Raw genomic sequence first — 12,139 nt, forward strand, 5'->3', positions numbered from 1 at the left:
ACTGAAACCAGGCGCGAGGAGCATGCTTTAAGCCATAGAGAGCTTTCTTTAATAGACAAGCATGAGTGGGAAATTAAGGATCAATATACTTAGGAGGTTGTTTCATATGAACACGTTCAATAAGAGTTCCATTGAGAAAAGCATTGTTGACATCAAGTTGTCAAAGAGGTCATTTATTTGTGACAGCAATAGAAAGCACAACACCGGACAGTGGTAGCTTTGACAACCGGACTGAAAGTGTCAGTGTAGTCAAGACTAGGAACCTGAGTATAACCTTTGGCAACAAGACGAGCCTTGAAATGCTTGACGGATCCATCAAGAAAATTTTTAATACGAAACATCCATTTAGAGCCCACGATATTGGTGTTGGCAGGGCGAGGAACCAAAGTTCAAGTATAATTTTGTTGTAAAGCTCGAATTTCTTCATCCATAGCAGCAACCCAAGCAAGATTCTTAACCGCAGATTTGAATCCTTTTGGCTCAGTGGATGCAAGAAGAGCAAAAAGAAGTCTAGATGAGCCCAAAATACTAAGATTTGCTGGATGACAAGTCTTGAATATACCAGCTTTGTCTTGTATGATCATAGGATGAGAGCCCAAAGAAGAATCAACAGTAGGTTCAATAGAAGTCGAATCAGAAGTCGAGGGTGGCAAAGCGTAACCTATACAAACTCATCCACAAGGTCAGAACAAATATCACACGGGGATGAACTGGATCGAGGAATGTGCGATGATGAAGTGGTAGGGGGGATGAATCAATATGATAAAGATGTGATTTCAAAAAAATTGAAATATGAAGAGAGGAAAGAGGTTGGGCATGGTAGCTAGGGATAGCAGAAAAGTGAGTTTCATCAAATTGAGCATGGCGGGTGATATATAGCTTAGTGGCGGCGGGATCAAGATTGCAAAACCGTTTATGTGCAGGATTTAACCCAAAAAAATACAAGGAATGCTGCGAGGAGAAAGCTTATTAGGCATATAATCACGCAAGTAAGGATAAACACGACAATCAAAGGGATGAATTTTTATAATGCGGAGAGTAGCCACAGAGGAGTTCAAAGGGTGACCTACCTCCAAGAAGTGGAGTAGGCAACCGATTGGTAATATAAGCTGTAATGCTGAAGACGTCAACCCAAAAACGAGGAGAAAGATGGGAGTGAAAGAGAAGAGCCAAGCCAGTCTCAGTCACATGACGGTGTTTTCTCTCAGCACGACCATTTTGAGTAGGTGTATATGAACAAGAGAGTTGATGGTGGATGTCAGAAGTATGTAAATAAGTTTTGAAACAAGTGCTAGTAAATTCGGTACCTCCATCTCTTCGAAATACCTTGATACGAGAAGAAGATTGATTTTCTAAAAAAAATTTAAATTAAAGAAAAATATTAAAAAAAAAAAATCAGATTTAAATTTTAAAGGGTAAGGGCAAGTGAATCGATAATAATCATCAATAAAAATAACATAGTAAAGAAAACACAAATTTGATTTGATGGGGGAAGGACCCCAAAGATCACAACGAATAAGATCTAACACATGAGACGACCTACATTCATTGCGGAAATAAGGCAATCGATGACTTTTCGCAAGCTGACAAGTACTACATAGTGATGGAGAAGGCAATAAAGACGTAAGAGAACCTTTTCTATTTTAAAAAAATAATAACAGAATGATTCACATGACCCAGGCGAGCATGCCATAAATCATACGAAGCAGGTAAATATTTTTTTCTAAGGACTGAACTAAAAGCATTATTGTCACGCTTCAACACATATAGCCCTCCATCTCTTTTACCGATTGTCACCACCTTTCCTGTTTGACAATTCTAGATAGTAAGAAGATTATTAGTCAATGTAACGGAAAGAGAAAAATCAGACGTTAATTTACTGATTGAAAGAAGATTTTTAGTGATATGAGGGTACCGGTGTGATAAGTGAATATTCGTCACCACCTTTCCTGTTTGACAATTCTAATAAGTGAATATTTAGAACAGGAGAAAGAGTATCGGTGTGAGTAATGGGTAGGGATGCACTNTAAAAATAACATAGTAAAGAAAACACAAATTTGATTTGATGGGGGAAGGACCCCAAAGATCACAACGAATAAGATCTAACACATGAGACGACCTACATTCATTGCGGAAATAAGGCAATCGATGACTTTTCGCAAGCTGACAAGTACTACATAGTGATGGAGAAGGCAATAAAGACGTAAGAGAACCTTTTCTATTTTAAAAAAATAATAACAGAATGATTCACATGACCCAGGCGAGCATGCCATAAATCATACGAAGCAGGTAAATATTTTTTTCTAAGGACTGAACTAAAAGCATTATTGTCACGCTTCAACACATATAGCCCTCCATCTCTTTTACCGATTGTCACCACCTTTCCTGTTTGACAATTCTAGATAGTAAGAAGATTATTAGTCAATGTAACGGAAAGAGAAAAATCAGACGTTAATTTACTGATTGAAAGAAGATTTTTAGTGATATGAGGGTACCGGTGTGATAAGTGAATATTCGTCACCACCTTTCCTGTTTGACAATTCTAATAAGTGAATATTTAGAACAGGAGAAAGAGTATCGGTGTGAGTAATGGGTAGGGATGCACTGTTTCCTACGATCACAAAGTCCTTACCCGTGTAATTTTTAGACTGATCTAAAATAGATGGGTCGGCGGTCATATGGACCGAAGCCCTAGTATCCAAAAACCAATCAGCAGCATCGGGTCCAGCAATAGAAGAGGATNAGCTGACAAGTACTACATAGTGATGGAGAAGGCAATAAAGACGTAAGAGAACCTTTTCTATTTTAAAAAAATAATAACAGAATGATTCACATGACCCAGGCGAGCATGCCATAAATCATACGAAGCAGGTAAATATTTTTTTCTAAGGACTGAACTAAAAGCATTATTGTCACGCTTCAACACATATAGCCCTCCATCTCTTTTACCGATTGTCACCACCTTTCCTGTTTGACAATTCTAGATAGTAAGAAGATTATTAGTCAATGTAACGGAAAGAGAAAAATCAGACGTTAATTTACTGATTGAAAGAAGATTTTTAGTGATATGAGGGTACCGGTGTGATAAGTGAATATTCGTCACCACCTTTCCTGTTTGACAATTCTAATAAGTGAATATTTAGAACAGGAGAAAGAGTATCGGTGTGAGTAATGGGTAGGGATGCACTGTTTCCTACGATCACAAAGTCCTTACCCGTGTAATTTTTAGACTGATCTAAAATAGATGGGTCGGCGGTCATATGGACCGAAGCCCTAGTATCCAAAAACCAATCAGCAGCATCGGGTCCAGCAATAGAAGAGGATGTGTTGAAGGCTTTAGCAAGGTGGGCATGAGTAGAATCAGGTCGAACATACCGTTGGTTGCAGCAGTCAACATAATGGCCCTCTTTGCGGGATATTTGGAAGTGAGGTTGTCGACGATCCTGACCTGAGTGGGTTCGTCCTCGATTGGAAGAGTTGTTTTTGTGGAAATAAGAACGACCTTGTTGGTTGCTAGAGGAAGCAGGGTGGTTTCCATGGGTGCGACCATGATTAGTGGCTGTGAATGCTGCAGGAGTGGAGTCAGAGAACCCAAGGGAGCGCTGAAATAGCTCAAAACTTTAAGCTTTAAAGACTAAATCTGCAAAATAGGGGTTAGGGGTGAGAGCCATATGAGCAATACAAAAAGCTAAAAAATCGATGCCGAGTCCACGAAGGAACCAGTGCACTTTATCAATGTCCTCGACGGGTCTGCCAATGGCATGAAGTTGGTCACACATTATTTTGAAGGCATGGGTATACTCGGCTACAGGTTTGGTGCAACGTTTCATCAACTGCAAGTCATCCTTGAGTCTCAGTTCACGAGCTTTCGAATGATGACTGAATGTAGTTTCCAACGCAAGCCAAACATCACGTGCAGTGGAGAGACCAACGACGACAACAATGGCTTCCTCGGCGAGAGATGAGAGTAGAAGATAGAGAAGTAGTTGAACGGCTGCTCTCCACGCTGCATATTTGGGGTTGAGTGTTAAGGAGATTTCTGGTTCAAAGTGAGGTGGTGGAACCATAGTTCCATCAACATAGCCTATCATGTCTTGACTCTCAAGGAGAGATTGAAGTTGGCTTTTCCAAAAAAGATAATTGGAGGAAGAAAGTTTGATGGTGATCATATGGATTAGAGTGTTGAAAGGAAGAAGATGATAGGAGGATTCGAAAGCCATAGAGAAGAAAGGATCAAGGTTGTTAAACCAAAAGGGCTCTGATACCGTGAAAATATTCACTGAAACCACCACACCTAAATGGTGGTGGAGTTCTCTATTTATAATGAAACCACCATACCTAAATGGTGGTGAAAGTTCTCTATTTATAATCATCTACAGAATGGAGAAATATGATAAATTACAAATAATATGGAAAGAACAATAAAAAGAAAAAAATAATAAATGAATACCATATATTTGCTTTTAATAAAAGGGCAAATATGGTAAGCCGTAATACAAGGAAAATATAGATATTTGTCTTATAATAAACTGTCAACTATCCTTAACAATTATGTTATTTTTAATTTTCTTTTAAATTAATTATGTAAGTCCATTGACTTCAATTGTAAATGTTTTATTTCAAATTTCTGCATATGTTAAATAAGGCATGCATGTAGTGACGTCTATAATTTAGGCAAAAAGAATTATGGGCATTATCGTTAGTATCAGAGCCCTAAGTTTTTAGATTTTATAGACCGGTCTACGATGTAGGCCTAACATACTTCCATTGTTTTTCAGCAGACATACTTCCATTGTTAGGTATGTCTTACAAAAGATAATAAATGATGTTGTTTTGTTGTGATATGATTTACATTGCATAAATATGAAAGTTAATTGATGTATTGATACGGTTTAGATTTAGTAAGGTTTGTATTGTGAAGGGGAAGTTGTACTGTAATAATATACTAAAAACTAGTAGTTGAGTCTTTGTTTTATAAGGAAAAATAGGATTAGGGACAATAGGGTTCTTAAAGTTGGTATGAGAGCTCTAGACTTATAAATTATGTCGACTAGTCTAAAATGTAGGTCTAGAATGTTTCTATGGTCTTGCTGGAGATGTTTTGTCATCGTCAAATATGCTCTAGGAAAGATAATAAATGTTCTTATATTATATCTCATGAATTATCAGGCATGAAATGTAAATGCTATATGATACAGTGGTGATACAAAACATGTTTATATTTAGTAAGGATTGTATTGTGATGGTCGAGATATAGTCAAATGAAAGGAACTTAGTAAACTTGTCAAAACAATCGGAGTTAGAAAAAGTAATCCAATTTTGAAACCGATTAAAATTGTCAAAACATGATTAAACTTGTTATTGTTGGGGATTAAACTCAGGTCACACGAGTGACAAGCAGGAATGCTCACCCTTGTACTACAACGACCTTGGAACATAATAACTCGAGTGATAAGCGAAAATACTCACCAGTGTACCACTACAACGACCTCTGAAAACATATTGTTTGTTAACACACAATATTTTATAAACAAAATTTTAAGAAAAGCAATCCAGTTCGGACTTTCATCAAACTACCGTTGTTGGGGATCGAACCCAAACTACCGGCATGACAAGTTCACTACTGTCCAATTTCGAGTTTAAAGAAAATTGTCAAAAGAAAATTAAACTTATTATTGCTGGGGTTCAAACTCAGGTCTCTCGAGTGACAAGCGGGAATACTCACTACTGTATTACATCGACCTCTGAAAAACTATTTTATTTGTTAAGTCACGAGAGAAAATAGAATACAATTCCGAATTTCATTGTTGGGGAATAAACCCAAATCATCCAGTTCCACAAGAAAATTAAAATCGTCGCTGCGGGGATCAAACTCGCGGGAATACTCACCACTCTACAAGGACGACTTTCGAAAAACATAATATTTGTTAACACACCAGATTTTATCAATCACCGTTACAAAAAGTAATCCAATTTTGAATCCGATTAAAATTGTCAAAACAAGATTAAACTTGTTATTGGGGATCAAACTCAAGTCACTCGAGTGACAAACAGGAATGCTCACCCTTGTACTACAACAACCTCTGGAACATAATAACTCGAGTCACAAGTGGAAATACTCACCACTGTACCACTACAACGACCTTTGAAAACATATGTTAAAACTACCAAACTAACATTAAAATTACCATTGCTAGGGATCGAACCCAGGTCACCTGCATGACATGCAAGAATACTCACCATTATACTACAACAACTCATAAGAAAAAATTTATTTGTTAACGTTCCAAATTTGACCAATCGTCTTTAGAAAAAGTGACCCATTGTTAACGCTCTCGATTTTATAAATCGAAGATTCCGAACAAGTAATCCAATTTCCAATCCAGTGAAAATTGTTAAAACAAAATTGAACTTATTGTTGTCGGGGTTAAAATTCAGGTCTCTCGAGTGACAAGGGGGAATACTCACTACTGTATTACATCGACCTCTAAAAAATATATTATTTGTTAACACATGAGAGAAAAAGGAATCCAATTCCGAATTTCGTTGTTGGGGAACAAACCCAAATCATCCGGTTCACCACTACCGAATTTCAAATTCAATTAAAACTATCCAAAAGAAAATTAAAATCGTCGCTGTGAGGGATCAAACTCGCGGGAATACTTACCACTCTACAACGACGACTTTCGAAAAATATAATATTTAATAACACACCAAATTTTATCAATCACCGTTATAAAAAGTAATCAAATTTTGAATCCGATTAAAATTGTTAAAACAAGATTAAACTTGTTGTTCGGGATCAAACTCAAGTCACTCGAGTGACAAGTAGAAATGCTCACCCTTGTACTACAACGACCTTTAGAACATAATAACTCGAGTGACAAGTGGAAATACTACCACTGTACCAGTACAACGACCTCTGAAAACATATTATTTGTTAACACACAAGATTTCGTAAACCATTTTTTAGGAAAAGCAATCCACCTCGAACTTTCATCAAACTACCATTGTTGTGGATCGAACCCAAACTACCGGCATGACAGGTTCGCTGCTGTCCAATTTCAAGTTCGGTTAAAACTACCAAAATAAAATTAAATTCAAACCCAAGTCACCTAGGTGACAGGCACGAATACTCACCACTATACTACAACAACTCATAAGAAAAAAATTTATTTGTTAACGCTCCAAATTTTACCAATCGTCTTTAGAAAAAGTGACCCATTGTTAACGCTCTCGATTTTATCAATTGAAGATTCGAAACAAGTAATCCAATCTCATATCCGGTGAAAATTGTCAAAAGAAAATTAAACTTATTATTGTTGGGGTTCAAACTCAGGTCTCTCGAGTGACAAGCGGGAATACTCACTACTGTATTACATCGAACTCTGAAAAATATATTATTTGTTAACACACGAGAGAAAAAGAAATCCTATTCCAAATTTCGTTGTTGGGGAACAAACCCAAATCATTCGGTTCACCACTATCGAATTTTGAATTCAATTAAAACTATCGAAAAGAAAATTAAAATCATCGCTGCGGGGGATCAAACTCGCGGGAATACTCACCACTCTACAACGACAACTTTTGAAAAACATAATATTTGTTAACACACCAGATTTTATCAATCGCCGCTACAAAAAGTAATCCAATTTTGAATCCGATTAAAATTGTCAAAACAAGATTAAAGTTGTTATTGTTGGGTCTAACTCAAGTCACTCGAGTGACAAGCAGGAATGCTCACCCTTGTACTACAACGACCTCTGAAACTTAATAACTCGAGTGACAAGCGAAAATACTCACTACTGTACCACTACAACGACCTCTAAAAACATATTATTTGTTAACACACAAGATTTCATAAACCATTTTTTAGGAAAAGCAATCCAGTTCCGACTTTCGTTAAACTACCGTTGTTGGGGATCAAACCCAAACTACCGGCACGACAGGTTCGCCGCTGTCCAATTTTGAGTTCCGTTAAAACTACCAAAATAAAATTAAAATCACCAAAAATTGCACAATATATCTCGAGATTTTTTGTGAGGCTAAATTTGCATTAGTAATTGACCCCACTTTCCCTTGAAACCTACCTCTCATACCCTTCATTCACACAACTATTTTCACTCCCATTTTTGCCAGTAATACACACCACCGTGATCGTAAGAGATAGATAAAGAAAGACAAAGAGAAGGGAAACTTACTCATCGCGGATCTCAACAGACGACTCCAACCTCTTCCTCTCCGAGTCAGCCTCAACGAAGAAGTAATTATAATCGTTCACATGAGGAATCTTCATCATGTTAATTGTGGAATAGAAGGTAAGATACATCACGGGAAATAAAGGGAATCCCAAAAGTCATGATGGGTATTGACAGGGGAGAAAGATAGATAGTTAAAGATATATGAAATATTTTATAACATTTAAATATAATTTGAATAATATATCATGTCCTAATATATTAGATATTCAAATATATTATTGGATGAAATTCACTTAATATATTTATAAATATAGCCGTTGGACTGAGTTAAAATGTTTCCCACACTTTTTTTGAGGTGGAATTCTCTCTTAAACTCTATTCCTCCGATCACTTCAATCACTTGAAGGATTTTATTTCCTTAATTTTATATTGGATTCTTAACTAAGAAGATTTTATGGAGGAGATTAAATAAGAGCAGTAACAAACAAAACAAAAAAAAAAAAAAGTTGTCCCACATTGGGACAAATGTAAACCTAATATATTTAGACTATACAAAATAGAGTTTGAGTTTAAATACAAAAGAGGGAACGAAGTACAAAAGACAAGATCGGGACAAAAATGTTTGTACAAAATTCGAGGAGACTCTTGAACCTAAGTTTATCTCTATTTCATCTCCTCCACACCACTCTCATGGTTGATCACCATCTAATCAATTGCCTAAATTGGAATATGAATTGTATTATAAGTGTCTAAGTTTTGAGGCTTTAATTAGTCTATTGCCTAGACCTTGACTTATGTACTTATGTAGTCTTTCATCCTTCTTAAAGCGGTTTTAAGGAGACTAGATCCTAGAAGGTTGTCCACTTCCTTTTTCACACACAAGACATAGCTCTAGCCTTAACTAGAAATCTACCATCAATAGACTACTAGGTCATGTGATCAATACTAACATCCTTAACCTAGTAAAACCTATGTCCATGATTGGGATTAGGGTTTGGAACCCATAGTTAGTCCATAATGTTAGGCTATGGAGCCTGATACTTATTTATAGCTTGGTCAACGGTTATATCCGGTAAAGCTATATTTGGTAAAGCTATATATAGTAAAGCTATATATGGTAAAGCTAAATCCGGTAAAGCTATATATGGTAAATAACTATATATAGTAGATGGCTAAATTTGGTAAAGCTATATATAGTAAACTATACCATATATATATCTGGTCCGGTAGAGCTTTGAAAATGTACTTTCTATTCTCTGTACTCTCTTGTTGTACATACCTGAAGTCATCAATACAAAATCCTTTTAGCCACCAGAGTTCTCCTTGCAACTTTCTCTATCCCATTCTTTGTGTTCATCTAGATCGAGCGTGTGCGTTGTTGTGCGATCCTAACAATTGGTATTAGAGCTAACGACTGATATCGATCCTAACACATAATTGCTCTGACATTCCCTTGCATCCCCTATGATATGGTCATAATGTCTAGGACACGGATTAGGATTCAAATTAAATTTGACATCTACCAATCCCGACTTTCTTTTAAATTTAAGAGTATGTAGCAAATACCACATTGTTATGTAGTATTCTTCTACTTTGCCTCACATCTTATCCATCAAATAAAATTTTCTTTATTGTTATATGAAGGTTGGGTGAGATTTCTCAAATCTATATTGTGACAACAACAACGATGGATGTGATTTTACAAATTTATCCACTCAGTAAAATTTTAATAATATGAAAAAGAGAATAAATAACAGTTACGTATCAATTCGGCTTTCATATTTCACAAAGGTAAAAAACAAAAAAAATTTATCTTGTAAGTAAACTTTCATCTTCAATCTGTTGGTATTTTCTTTCTTCCTTGTGGCACATAGATTTTCGAATAAATGATTGTATTCAAAGAATTTGAATAGAACTTAGAACTTCTTTCTTCCTTGTGGCACATAGATTTTCGAATAAGTGATTGTATTCAAAGAATTTGAACCGAACTTGAACTTGATGTCAAAGAGGACAATGAAATTGACTAGGAAAAATAACATCAACAACACTTTCACTTTCAATAGGAGATCTTCAAACAATGTCCAATAATTAGTGATTCACAAGCATATCTGGCCACATTACTAGGATTTCTTTGAACAATATGAATAGGATTTCTTTGGTTTCATATATGTGTTATTTATTTATTTTTTTATTTTTTTTTTGTGTAATATTTATGTTGAGATATATGTAATGGTGTAACAACGGTTGGTTGTGAAAAAAAAAATCTCTCAGAAAACCATGAGGTTTCCAGCGAGACAGCGGAGATCTTGTGATGGAAACTGCCCATGCTCCCTCCTCTTAAGCCCGTTACCATTCACTACCTCAACCACCCAACTTACCCTCTATTCCCACCTTACAACACATACACGCTGAGAAAGAAGGAACTCCAATAGATTTGTTTTGTTTTCTTTCCTTTCCTTGCAACTCGTCAGCATCATGGACGTTACTAACTGAGAGGGAAGTCATAGTGGTGGAGATGGTCGACAAAGACATGCAAACGATTGGTAAGAACTTGTTCTCCTAAGTTATCTGATTTCAATTTTAAGAGAAGAATTTTAGGTTCTTGTCTTTTCTAAAAATTACCAATGTGTATAGGTTCTGTAATGTCACGACCACAAGAGAAAGATCACTGGAAAGTAGTGAGTGAGGATGTGCACCTAGGCCATAGAAAAACACAGAAGGCGTGGAGGAAGAGAGAGAGATCTAGGGAGGAAAACAAAACCCGCTAAAGTCAGGTTAAAGAGAAGGAATCTGCAGGTCAAATTTCAGGTAGATCTAGACGCGGGTCGGGTGTTATCCAGTTCTTGTGTGGCCCAAGTCTAAAACATAGCCCATACATCCCCATTCCCCAAACGTAGTACACTAGTGTGGCATGACCCACCTTGCGATTATAGTAGGGCGACCCGAGACCCATGTGTTGACCCATTACTCGTGTGTTGACTCAAGAATTTGACTGCCCCTTCCTGCCACGTGAAATTTCCGTGACGAGCCATCTCTGGTACTTGGCCCACTGTGGCTCAACGACAAATGATCGACTTTGTCCAACTCGTGCCTTGGCTCGATCCTATGCTCGACTTGTGGTCAGTATGGGGTCTTTGACGGCTCCAAGCGATCAGCTCCATCCAACAAGCCATGATATTTTTAAAATGATAAGTCTTACCATATTCCATGTGTTTCCATTCCCCGATACCAACACTAAGGTCAATTACGGAGTATTTCTTAAAATACTCAAAACACTTGCTACTCTTATTTTTCAGGTAAAGGTAAGACACTCATATATAGATGATGACTTCACGATGAAAGGCATAGAAGCAGTGCTACAATAGTTGCATTTTTTGTATTTTGTAGCCCTTAGGATAGATCACGACATTGTTTTATTTTTCTTATTTGTTTCAAATGTCTTGTTATTTATTTTTTTCTTTATTGCTTTCTTCGTCGTTTTAAAGATTTTACTACGAATGTTTAAGTTCATGACATCATTCTTGAATTATTTTAAATGAATGTTTCTGAATTAAATAATCGTGTCATGCATTTAGTAATGACTTTATTGTAGTAGAAAAATAGAGTTATTACAGTTGGTATGAGAGTTCGAAGTCTATAGATTCTATTGACTAGCCTATGATCTAGGCTAAACATGTTTCATGACCTTACCACTTATTGATAAGCGCCTACAATGCTGGAATTTGCAAAGCTAGAGGTACTTCTAGAATCCTTGCAAAACGCTCACAGAGAAAGCTAACTTAACGGATTGATTCCAACCAAGAGCTGGTTAGAAGATGAATGACTCTTAGATCGAACTTGGAATCTATGATGGTCACTCTTAGATACCAAGACAATTCACTCCAGAATTAGCTTGATCAAAACTAATTCAATGAATCGGTTTAAACATCAAACCTAAA

The sequence above is a fragment of the Cucurbita pepo genome, chromosome LG01, assembly GCF_002806865.2.
Source record: "Cucurbita pepo subsp. pepo cultivar mu-cu-16 chromosome LG01, ASM280686v2, whole genome shotgun sequence".
Taxonomy (NCBI): domain Eukaryota; kingdom Viridiplantae; phylum Streptophyta; class Magnoliopsida; order Cucurbitales; family Cucurbitaceae; genus Cucurbita; species Cucurbita pepo.